The 12930-nt window shown below is 38.2% G+C and overlaps 1 long non-coding RNA gene across 1 annotated transcript in view; it reads left to right on the top strand.

Annotated features, from left to right (window-relative positions):
- Nucleotides 1–12930, top strand: part of LOC120878036 — a 37797-nt gene that overhangs the window by 22704 nt on the left and 2163 nt on the right. Inside the window, exons 5-6 of the long non-coding RNA XR_005724443.1 lie at nucleotides 639–770; nucleotides 4070–4201. This is a non-coding gene — a long non-coding RNA (uncharacterized LOC120878036). The remainder of the gene's footprint in view (nucleotides 1–638; nucleotides 771–4069; nucleotides 4202–12930) is intronic.

The following is a 12930-nucleotide window of genomic DNA, read 5'->3' as shown; positions in this document are numbered from 1 at the left end:
TTCTGGCTTACTTCACTCTGTATAATAGGCTCCAGTTTCATCCACCTCATTAGAACTGATTCAAATGTATTCTTTTTAATGGCTGAGTAATACTCCATTGTGTATATGTACCACAGCTTTCTTATCCATTCATCTGCTGATGGACATCTAGGTTGCTTCCATGTCCTGGCTATTATAAACAGTGCTGCGATGAACATTGGGGTACACGTGTCTCTTTCAATTCTGGTTTCCTCAGTGTGTATGCCCAGCAGTGGGATTGCTGCGTCATAAGGCAGTTCTATTTCCAGTTTTTTAAGGATTCTCCACACTGTTCTCCATAGTGGCTGTACTAGTTTGCATTCCCACCAACAGTGTAAGAGGGTTCCCTTTTCTCCACACCCTCTCCAGCATTTATTGCTTGTAGACTTTTGGATCACAGCCATTCTGACTGGTGTGAAATGGTACCTCATTGTGGTTTTGATTTGCATTTCTCTGATATCACCTTGTCAGATAGTCCACTGACTGCTCACATTCTGTGACCTGACACCCCTCCCCAATCCCTGTACTTCAGAGCTCTCTTGTCCCCTATTTATCTTATCGTCATGCTTATCGCCTTCTAGGAAGATTTGTAGTTTACTTACTTATTGTTTTTATTTCAGTCTGCCTTCACCTCCTTCTCCCAAAACAGAAGTTCCTTGAATTCACGTATCTTAGTCACTGATGAATCCCAAAAACCTAAGGCTGTCTGATGTATAACAGATGCCCAATGGTTACTTCATTTTTTAAAATGAGTAAGTATATTTTCTTTAAAATTGATAACCTGAACCTGTTGTGGCACTTACAGGACCATGTTTACTTAGTATATATGTGTGTGTGTATTTGTGTGTATGTGTATGTGAGTAATGAGTAAAACACATACATATATATATATATATGAAAGGAATAAAAAAGTGAAAGTGTTAGTCACTTAGTTGTGTCCAACTCTGTGACCCCATGGACTGTAGCCCACCTGACCTACCTGTCCATGGGATTCTCCAGGCAAGAATACTGGAGTGGGTTGCCATTCCCTTTTCCAGGGGATCTTCCCAACCCAGGGATAGAACCCAGATCTGCTTCATTGCAGGCAGATTCTGCAACTATATATATATTTGCATATTGGACTGGGAGTTTGGTGGTGTGTGTATTCTCATTTTATCAGTTGACATGGAATTATATGTGTTTACAGAGGAGTTGTTGCTTGAGCTGATGCTTGCCTCTTGAAATGCCTCTATAACACAGTTTAGTAAGATGTTAACAAATCCCAATGAAACACATCTGCTCTACTGTTGTCTCCAACTCCTGGTCTCTTCAAACTTTTAAAACTGTCATAGACTACTGGAAACATGACTGCATTTGAAATTAGTTCAATAAAACAGTAGTTGCAGATGCATCATTAAGGGTTTAAAACCAAATTTTCAGCCAAAGGGAATGGCTTGTAAATGTCTGGCCATTACTCCAGTGGTGTAGAAGGAAGTTTTCTGGCAATGAGGGAAGTGGGGCTCCCTGCTCGCTGACACATAAATGACTAAATTCAAGTTTTCTTCATGTGTCTGCTCACCAATGGCGGGGATGTGTAACTGGATGCTAGTATTGCAGTGCACTTGTAGGTTAAAATTCAGGAGGTGATGAAAGACAATCTACGGTAATAGAATTGGAGGAACTCGGGGGATTGGATCAACCAGGTACAGTCGTACTGCTCCCTCTTTTTCACTTTATATAAGCATTTTTTTCCCTACAATCTAGAAAGTACAGTGTAGTGCTTTCCAGTGTAATTGATGGCCCCATCTGGCATAAGTGATTCCACATGGTGGCTGACAAACGACTCTTGGGTTAGCCCCTCCTCTCGTTCAAGAAATAGACAAATTAGCAGACTTTTCTCTCTTCTCCATAGAACTATCATTTGCACATCAATTTATCTATCTTAGATGAAATTTTAAATATTTTATAAACTGGTGAAACCTCTTGTTCTTGGTTTTGGGGGAAAGTGGAGTCTCATAAATAGAAATATCTTACCTTCTCGGTCATGGGGTTGATGGATGGTTGGAGGGAAAGCAGCATCCCGGGTTTTTCAGAGGCATGTCTCTGCTTAGACCAGATTATATGGTGACTTGCAGTGTAACTATACTAGTATCTCTTTACACAAGAAAAATTTCTTTTAAATAACAGTATCAATTTGGGGTTGCTCAAGGGAGTTAGTAGAAAGGCTTAGAGCATGGCAGTAGTAATATATACTCACAAGGTCAAAAATTCTCAGCTTGAGAATGGTTCAGTGTGCTCATTCATCACTTTCCACTTTTGCTCATGTAAAAGAAAGACACCCAACTAGGTGTAAATTAAAACTACTGTACTAGCATGATCAGCCTTTAAAAAAAGTATCAAATCCCAATTTACTGCTGTCAATTCACATAAAGATGTAATCTTTATGTTGTAGATATTTCTGATTGTGTTGTTCCCCAAACTCAAGGACAGAAACAAACTGAATGATAAGCAGTGTCAATCTTGCATGTATATAACAAATATCACCTAAAAATTATAATGTACTATATATAATTACCTAGTTAATTTTATATAAAAACACTGACTAAAATAATCTGAATTTACCAAGAATCCGACAAAGACAACTGAGAGGAAACAAAGTTAAAGGTTTCTTTAATCTACTGGGTAGGCGAGATTGGAGAGATGGCTTTTACAACATTCTTAGGAAAATTCACAGTTGAGGATTCATAGCTGTGATGCTCAGATGAGGACAGCTGATACTCACGCATGTTACTGAAGCCAAGTGGTGGGAGGATATACCGCATCCAAGCTGTTTCCATGAGTGCACAGGCTCTGGCTTGTTTTCTCAAGACTGGAGAAGACATCACACATTCTTTGGAAGTTGAGTCCAAACCAAAACTCCACTAGATCTCCTGTCCTGCCTCTGTGTGGTCTGGGTGACCCACTTTAGCTTGACAGAGCTCTGGGAAATTTGATATGTCTACGTTTAAGGGTTACTCCTGGGTGGTCCTTAGCAGTTAATAGAATTTGATTTGGGGGCCATCATGTGAGATTCAGAGAAGTCCAAGAATCTGGGCCTGGACAAGATCCAGTCTGTTAAGAATGGTGATTACTCCTGAGCATTTCAATGTATAAATTGGCAGAACTAGAGCTGTACTGGGAGAATGTACAGATAACACCAGACACACCTCACCAGCTGTCTGCAGCCATCTTGCTTAGCATCTTCCAAGGCAGAACTCAAGGCACCATGTTTTCAGATTGAGCAATAACTAGGCATTAAGGCAGCTGTTCAGAACTTTCCAGGAATGGCCTTATGACTAGAAAGACATTTGCTTTAATCTATTTAGATTCAATGACTTCTCTAAATAATATAAATTTTTTATTAAGTTTAATTGCTTTCCAATGTTATGTTTCTGCTGTACAGTGAAGCAAATCAGTTATATGTATACCTAGATGCCCTCCCTCTTGAGCCTGCCTCCCCACGCCAACCTCCATCCCACCGTACCCCCACCCCTTCCCTCTAGGTCATCCCAGAGCACCAAGCTGAGCTCCCTGTGCATGCAAGCAGCTTCCCATGAGCTATCTATTTTACACATGGTAGTGTACATATGTCAATTCTTAATTATATGTACATTAACAAAAGAATGGAGATGTGGCAAATCTAGAAATCCTTTATATTTTACTATTACAAAATAATGGGATGTGGAAAGAACATGTGCTCTGGAGACACCCAGGCCTGAATTTGAATACTCACTCCCCATTTACTGGCTAAGACACTTGAGGCATTATCCCAAGAGCAGAAAATATCAAGGATTATTCAGAAAGTGTCAGGTATATATGTATGTGTCAGTCTTTTAAGAAAACCAACAAGGTTCCAATCGTATTGCAGGCTGCCTCTGGTATCTGCATAGCAATCATCAGCATGTAACATAAATGTATATGTTACCTATTTACCTTGCTTGCTCCCTGTCTCCCCTTCCACTTTATCCCTAAAAGTAAAATTTCATTATTTCAGGAATTTATTGTCTGATTTTGTTTACCATTGTATCCTCAGGAACTGCGGTAGAAACTGGTGCATAGCATCAGCTGAAGTATTCTGATGGCAGCAGGAGTGGCCAGGCCTGACGGTGCGCTGGGAGTCAGTGCTTCAGGCCCACTTAGAGCTCTCCTGCCCTGCAAAAATTTGGTAAGTACCAATTAATCTTTTGCTGTTTAAAATTGCTTAAGTTAGGTTGATTTTTCTGAGATTGGACCATGGTTATAATTTAGTAAAGTGATTATTTAGAAATAGCAGTTCTGTGAAATCCTGAGTATAAAGGCAGAAGGGTGGGGGTTACTTTGTTCTTCATTTCAGATCTAAAGAGAACATTGAAAATCTAATGTAACTCTGAGGCAGATTGGGGAAGACACGAGAGGCTAGGGTCTGACTTCAGTTTGTTAAACATAAAGTAATGAGTTACTCACAAATGAGTAACCAGCTGGCAGCTGACAGACAAGCCGAGGAAAAGGGTTGTTGTTTAGTTGCTAAGTTGTGTCCGACTCTTTGTGACCCCATGGACTGAAGCCCGCCAGGCTCTTTTCTCCATGGGATTCTACAGGCATGAATACTGGAATGGGTTGCTATTTCCTTCTCCAGGGGCTTTTCCCCACCCAGGGATCAAACCTGCGTCTTCTGCACTGGAAGGTGGTTCTTTACCACCGAGCAACCAGGGAAACCTAAGGAGAGGGGAGGCAGGGACTCTTGTGCTTAGAAGTTCTCAGAGTAAAGACACCTGAGTGATTCAAGCCATACCATATATGGGCCATGCATGAGAAAAGATCATCTGTAGGTTCAGGGGTCTCTGAAGGGGAAATGTGATCTCAAGGGAGATTTACTGAAGAGGCCCAGACCCTGAAGCATTCTCAGTGACTATAGAAGGAGTATTAACCAGCCAAATTGCTAATCAATCCACCTCTTCCTTAGAGATGGAGATTTCTGAAGAACCTAATAGTCTGAGAGTTAGCTCCATGTCTGCAGCACACAGGGATTACCATACCAGCTCCTAGTCACACAAAAATTGTCTTGTTCTCTTTGCTCCCTTCCTCTTCTGATGGCTGCCAACAAATAGTTGCCTCACCCATTTACTAAATACAGTTTGTGCCTCATCTCTTCCGCCTAATAGGCCCCCACATAACAGAGGGACTCAGCTTTTATTACTGAATGGGAATAGACTTTCTGATGGAGCTATATATGAAGACTCAAGGTTATAAGAGAATTTATTATTCATAGTGACAAATGTTTTGTAATAGCATACCATGATAACTATTTGGAGTTAAGAGATCCCTTTTCTACAATTATTGAACTATACTGAAAGTCAAGTGAGATTTAAGAAGCAAGAAAAAGAAGCCTGATTAAGGGAATAGAAAGGAGCAAAATATGCAAGAATGGGAGTGACATATGAGACGTAATTAGAGGTGTGATTAAAATAGTCATAAGATAATAAAAAAAGTATGTGTGAAGACAGTCCTTTGCAACAGATCTGAAAACCTTAAACATAGGTGACATAGATGCTTTTCTAAAAATTTAAATTTCTAAAATCATTGTAAAATTTTTTTGAAAATAATCAAAAAGTTATTGAGAAGGTTAAAAATCTGCCATTAATAAAAGCCACTAAGACCACAGATTTTCACAGCTGGATTACATCAAATCTTCATAAAAAACAGATAATTCCTATGTTATTTAAGTTACTACAATCCACTGGAAAAAATTCTTAATATGAAACCTTATGAAGTTAGCATATAAAAACTAAAATGTAGCCCAAACTCCTATATAAATACAGATATAGAGATCTTTGTAAAATAAGAGATAGTCGTAATATCCCGAAGTCCATCAGTATAATGACTTACATCAATCTATTTAAAAAGTCATATGGTAATACCAGTACATTATGAAAGAATTATATAAATTAATAGGAACCAAATATGACAAAATAATAAACCTAAAATTAATCATTAAGTTAGAAAATTCCCATTGCAGTTAATATGAAAAATTAGATGTAAATTTATACTGCTGCTATTGCTTTGGAATGGTAAGTAAAAAAAATATTAGTATAAACATTAGAAAATAGATTTTTTTCTAATTACAATATTGAACTAGAAATTCAGATTCTAGTTAAAATCAGAACCAATGAAAAATAATGGATAAGAGAATTTAAGATAAAAACAAAATACATTAAGACCAAAAGCTTTTGTTTATATTATCTGTAAGCAATGGCAATGAAAATGGAAAGATACTCATTTATAATAAAGAGTAAAATATTTTCACAGATAACTTTAAAAAAAGAAAACAAAGGACATATATTTAAAAAATCTATGAAGCTTATTCATAGACTACTGAAAGACATAAAAAAATATTTAAACTATGGAAAAATATACTGTGATTTTGGATGGGAAGTATATGGTAAAAATGCCAATTATTCAAAATTATTCAATAAATTTGAGGCACTAATAAATAGAACTTCATCAAGGTTGGTTTTAGAACTGGATACAATGATATAAAACTTCACTTGGAAGAATATAGGTCTGAAACAGCCAAGAAAAGTTAGATATAGGAGAGTCAGAAGCTGTGAAATATGCTTTACACATCAGACTATAAAGTCGCTATAATAACATCAATGTGGTATTAGCCATATGGATCCATAAAAAATAGAGAATCTAGAAAATAAATGTGTGTATATGAAACTTTCATATATGGTAACATTAGCTACTCTTTGGGAAAAGAAAGACTTATTTATTAAATAGAGATGACAATTAGCTGTTTAACCAGAGGAAACCAAGTTGGGTCCACTCATATGTGGAAGAATTAAAATAGTGAAAATGCCAATGGTCCCTATTATGTGCTGTTCAATACTGTAGCCACCAGGCACAGATGTTATTTACATTTAAATGGAAATTAATCTAAATTAAATTAAAAATTATGTTTCCCAGCAGCTTCAGTCATATTTTTTTAAAGTGGGGCTAGTGTTTATTGAGTAGTGTAGATTACAAAAGGTTTCTATCTTTGTAAAATATTTTGTGGATAGCAGATTTCTCTCTTTTTCCATATAATACTTCAGTTCAGTTGCTCAGTCGTGTCCGACTCTTTGTGATCCCATGGACTGCAGTACGCCAGGCCTCCCTGTCCATCACCAACTCTAGGAGTTTACTAAGACTCCTGTCCATTGAGTCGGTGATGCTATCCAACCATCTCATCCTCTGTCGTCCCCTTCTCCTCCCACCTTCAATCTTTCCCAGCATCAAGGTCTTTTCAAACGAGTCAGCTCTTCACATCAGGTGGCCAGAGTATTGGAGTTTCAGCTTCAGCATCAGTCCTTCTAATGAATATTCAGGACTGATTTCCTCTAGGATGGACTGGTTGGATCTCCTTGCAGTCCAAGGGACTCTCAAGAATCTTCTCCAATACCACAGTTCAAAAGCATTAATTCTTCAGCTCAGCTTTCTTTATAATCTGTCACATCCATACATGACTACTGGAAAAACCATAGCTTTGACTAGATGGACCTTTGTTGGCAAAATAATGTCTCTGCTTTTTAATATTCTGTCTAGGTTGGTCAGTGTTCTTGCCTGGAAAAACCCAGGGACGGGGGAGCCTGGTGGGCTGCCATCTATGGGGTAGCAGAGTTGGACACAACTGAAGCGACTTAGCAGCAGCAGATTGGTTATAACGTTTCTTCCAAGGAGCAAGGGTCTTTTAATTTCATGGCTGCAGTCACCATCTGCAGTGATTTTGGAGCTCCCCCAAAATAGTCTCTCACTGTTTCCCCATCTATTTCCCATGAAGTGATGGGACCAGATGCCATGATCTTCATTTTTGGAATGTTGAGTTTTAAGCCAACTTTTTCACTCTCTTCTTTCACTTTCATCAAGAGACTCTTTAGTTCCTATTCACTTTCTGCCATAAGGATGCTGTCATCTGCATATCTGACGTTATTGATATTTCTCCCAGCAATCTTGATTCCAACTTGTGCTTCACACAGTCCAGCGTTTCTCATGATGTACTCTGCATATAAGTTAAATAAGCAGGGTGACAATATACAGACTTGGTGTACTCCTTTTCCTATTTGGAACCAGTCTATTGTTCCATGTCCAGTTCTAACTATTGCTTCCTGACCTGCATATAGACTTTTCACAAGAGGCAGGTCAGGTGGCCTGGTATTCCCATCTCTTTAAGAACTTTCCACAGTTTGTTGTCATCCACACAGTATATTATTTATAAATTGGGCTTCCCTGGTAACTCAGCAGGAGACATGGGTTCAATCTCTGGGTGGGGAAGATCCTCTAGAAAAGGAAATGGCAACCCACTCCAGTATTCCTACCTGGAGAATTCCATGGACAGCGAAGCCTGGTAGGGTCACAAAGAGTCAAACACGACTTAGCCACTAAAACAACAACAATTTTTTATAAATATTCACAAACACAAAAATATGAATATAAATATATGTGTACATGTACATTTAGTAGTTCCCTATTGATTTAAAGTTTAAAAAATAGAAGAAAATTATCAAGGCTACATATATAATATAGGGATTAAGGGAAAATTTTATAACATTACAGAAGCCGAGAAAAAATAAGATACATTTGACCTTAAAATTATAATTTTTGTATACACACTGATATCAGTATCAGTTAGGGTTCTTGGTTGGAAACAACATATTCAGAAAATTAATTCGGTAGGAAAAATGCCCAAACTCTATTGAGGAACTACTTTTGAAAAGATACCTCTGCTGCCTCTGTAGGACATTGAAGCCATGGTTCACTGTCTTGCTTTCATCATTTCCACCTTAGAGTTATGTGCAGGTGAATTTGATAGGGGCATGTTCTTATACCCTAGCTGGAAGGGAACCTGTGAAAGTGAGTTTCTGCTTTGTAGTTTAGGAGACAGAACTCATGAGTAGAAAATATCCACGTACAGAAAGAGTGTTCAGTAGATCTTAGAACAGCCACAGACATGACATTCACTACACTAACAAAGTCAGCAGAGAGATAAAAAGGTTGCAACGCAATGATGATGAGTGTTTAATGTCTCTAATGTAGGAAGAATCCTTACAAATGGTAAAGACAAGACAAGCTACTCAATGGAGATTACATCAAGGATATGAAGAGGGAGTTCACAAATGAGTAAACTCAATTTCCTGTACTTAAAATAACAATGTAATATTCATCACTTTACCATCACCAACTGACAGAATTTTTAAATTTCAGTAAACCTATTGCTGGTCAGTATAAAGGAAATGATACATTCTTTGCTACTGGAATGATAAATTATCCCCATCTTTTTGGAGAACAATTTAAGAATGCCTTTAAAAATATAAATAACCACAGCCTAGAATCAACCACATTCTTCAGAAGTGAAAACAACACGGTATAAAAATATACATATGAGAATGTTCACTTTTTTTTTTTTTTAAGAGACAAAAATCTGAAAGTATGAATAGCCTTCAACTGAGAAAAAATTATGATCCAGGCACTAGGGGCTATTGAGAAGCAATTAGAAACCATGAGCAAGGTCTATGCCATTTGTCTTGGAGTAATTATGACAACAAGTTATTGAGTGAGAAAAGCAAGATGCAGAGAAGCAACCAGAACACAGCACTACAGCGACCAGAACAACACAAAACGTGCACTATAAAAAATGGCAGGCGCTGAGCTTTTAAAAAGAATCCTCATGGGGGAGGGTGACTTGATGAAGGTCAAGAAAGGGAACAGGGAGGCAGCGAAGCAAACAAACAGAAACATAACCAGAAATCTCATTTACTTTACCTACCTCAGTTATGTATATACTTGCTTACCTGTTTCTTAAAACAGTTAAGTGTTGGTCTCTAGACTTTAGAAATGTCTAAAATATATTCTTAGGTGAAAAATTATTCCACAGAGTAATATGTAGAGAATGAGTCCATTAAAAAAATAAGGTGTGTGTGTGTTTATGTGTTTTTACGAAAAAGATTATGCATACCAGTTTATTAATTCTGCTTTCATTAGAAAGGGTAGATTTGCAAAGCAAAGGATGATTACTTATTATACTAATCCAGTTAATTTCAAAATTTACAATGCATTAAAAAACAAAAATTTAAGAATATGTTAACATTCTAGAATATACTATAAAGGTAATAAGCGCTATTATGGTTCAGGGAATAATTGGAGACCACTGATTGAGAGGGGGCCTTTGGGAGAGCCTCTCTGAGGACAGTGTCTGAGCTGAGACCTGAAGGATAACAATAAGCTTTATTGTGGAGAACTGGACAAAGAATTTTCTGAGTCCACAGGCCAGATAGTTCATCTGAAGGGCAGAAAGGAAGCCAGCCGCCTGCTGTGTCGGGGACAAGTGGATGGGTTTGTGTGGATTAAAGTCAGAGAGACAGGGACTTGTAGACTGCCACTAGTAATAGTCTGGGTTAAACCACTTCTGGTAGCAAATAGGCTAAAGTACTTACAATTTAAAACCTTTATAACAGCTTCAAATTGCAGCGACTCCAGCCCTTGATCGCTAGACTCAACTCCGTTCAGGTGAGTAGGAACTTGGACGGTGCATCTCACACTGCAGATTGCTTCCAGCCACAGGCAGTAGGACCTTGTCTCAGTCCATGCTGAAATAGAATAGAAACAAAAGCATAAACTAAAACAAACTCTCCTCCCCGTAGGTTGATAGAGAAGCACTGTTATAAGCCCTGGAAGATGTTTGGTTGCTATTCTCAAAGAGGTAGCAAACAAGTTAAACATTTTAAAAAGAAATGAGTCTTTGTATATATTTTACAGAATTCTCTAGTGTAAAACTAGAATTATCCCAGCTTTCATGGTTGGTAACGGATTGGAAACGATTAATTAAGAGTTGCACAGGAAGTTAGGAAACCACTGTGATGTTGCGGGAAGGAGATGGTGGTGGCTGGGACCACGTGGTGGCAGCTGGACTGGAGGACAGAAAAGGAGGAGTCTGGAGGAACCAGCAGTGATTTCCAGTTTCCTTCCCTTTTCTTTCCCTTTCCTTCCTTTGTTTTTTCTTTTTGACATAAGAACTGGTACATTATGATCACATCTATAGAGACGGGGATAATGGGAGAAGAAAAAAGTCGAAGGCAAAAATCAAGATTTCTGTCTTAGACAAATTTAAGTTTGAAATGTGTATTACAAAACAAAATGGAAATGAAGTTCATGAGAGAGGTGTGGACTAGAGGCATAATTTGGGGAGTTATTGGCACACAGATAAAGTGTGAACAATCATCCTGGTTTTGCCCAGGACTGTCCTTGTTGTAGTGCTAAAAGTTGTAGGATTTGGGGATCTTCTTACTCCTTGGAAGACTGCGGTAGCTGCTCCCCTTATGTAGATGGTATTTACCCCTTGAAATTGGGAGAGCTACCAAGGAAATCAAACACAAGGATTGCATCAGGCAAGTATTAAGAGGAAAGAGAATCTTAGAAGAGCTAAGCAATGAGGTAGGTAAGGGCAAGACAGAGAAGCCTCAAATATCAGGAAACCAAAGGAAGAGAGAATGTTAGCTGTAGAACGCTAGTGAATGTCAAGAGGATGGAATAGCAGATTTGGCAAGATGATGGTCATAAGTGACTCTAACAAGAACAGATTCTTGGGAATGATGGGAAAAAACTTTACAGTGTCATTAAGTTGAAGAGTGAATGACAGGATGTGGATCGATAAGTACTAAGAAAGTCATCCTGAGTAGTCATCTGGGGAGCAGAGAAATGGGCAGTAATTAGAAAAGTTTGGAAAGAGTATTTTATTTGAGGAAGTAAAACTCCTATGTGAGTGCAGTCGGATTGCCAGGCAATTCTGTATGAAAGTTTTAAATATCCGTATGAAATCTTAAATATCTGTATGTTTTTGTTGTTGTTCAGTCACTAAGTCCTGTCTAATTCTCTGTGACCCCATGGGCTATGGCACACCAGACCTCCCTGTCAATATCTGTATAAAAATGTTAGCACAAATGTGAAGTGGTTTTATTCCTCCTAGTTGTTAATCTACAATTACATTCAGCTTCTCAGATGCTGGCATGAAAAAAATTTTTTAAACGCTTTCAGCCAATGTTTATTGTTTTCAAGGGGAAGATGCTAGAGAAAAAAAGGAGGCAAAGAAACAATACTTAAAAGGGAATTATTTCAACTAGGAAACATGGATTAAAATCCTGGTTAAAGGGGGGAAAGGAAACATATGTAGGTTGGAAGAGTGAAAAGTAAGGTCAGTGGTTTGATGTTTCATTGAAGAAGAATTATTCTTGCAAAATGAGTACCTGAGACGGAAAACTGAATGAACGCAGGTGGCAGCCGGAGAAGGGAGTGACTGATTTTAAGGTTTCAGGTATGGTGAGTTACTGCTGATACAACCAGCATCACTGGCTGGGAGGGGGCAGAGGAAATAGTTCATACATATGCCTCCTACAGTTACCAAAAATGATGGCATGAACCAAGATAGAGAAGAAGAGAATGAGTCAAGAGTAAATTTAAGGGAGTAACTGGGTCAAAATATGAGACTAACAAGGAGATGTAGTGGGTGGTTTAGTCTGGTGGTGCAAGCTGCAAATGGGAGGGGAGTGATACACAACCAATGCCTTACCTTCTTCCGGTTCATGCTCCATGGGGTATAATAGAAAAAGAAACACCGTCTGTGTCAGACAAGGAAAACAGTGTCATCAGGACCTAAGATAAGAAGTTAAAGATTATGTTCAGAGAAGAGTTTGAATTGATATGGGATCCTCAGGATAACATATTCTTAGGATTGGCTACCTAATTTTTCAGTGCCCAAGGCAAAATGGACATGCAGGACATCATATTCCAGAATCACACACATACACACTCCTATGAATACTATTTAGCCATGAGAAGAAAGGAGATCATGATGGTGTGACAATATGGATAGACCTTTAGGTTTTA

This window comes from Oryx dammah, unplaced genomic scaffold (assembly GCF_014754425.2).
Source record: "Oryx dammah isolate SB20612 unplaced genomic scaffold, SCBI_Odam_1.1 HiC_scaffold_18, whole genome shotgun sequence".
Classification (NCBI taxonomy): Eukaryota; Metazoa; Chordata; class Mammalia; order Artiodactyla; family Bovidae; genus Oryx; species Oryx dammah.
Note: the sequence above shows the minus strand (reverse complement) of the source record. Positions and strands in the feature narration are given on the sequence as shown.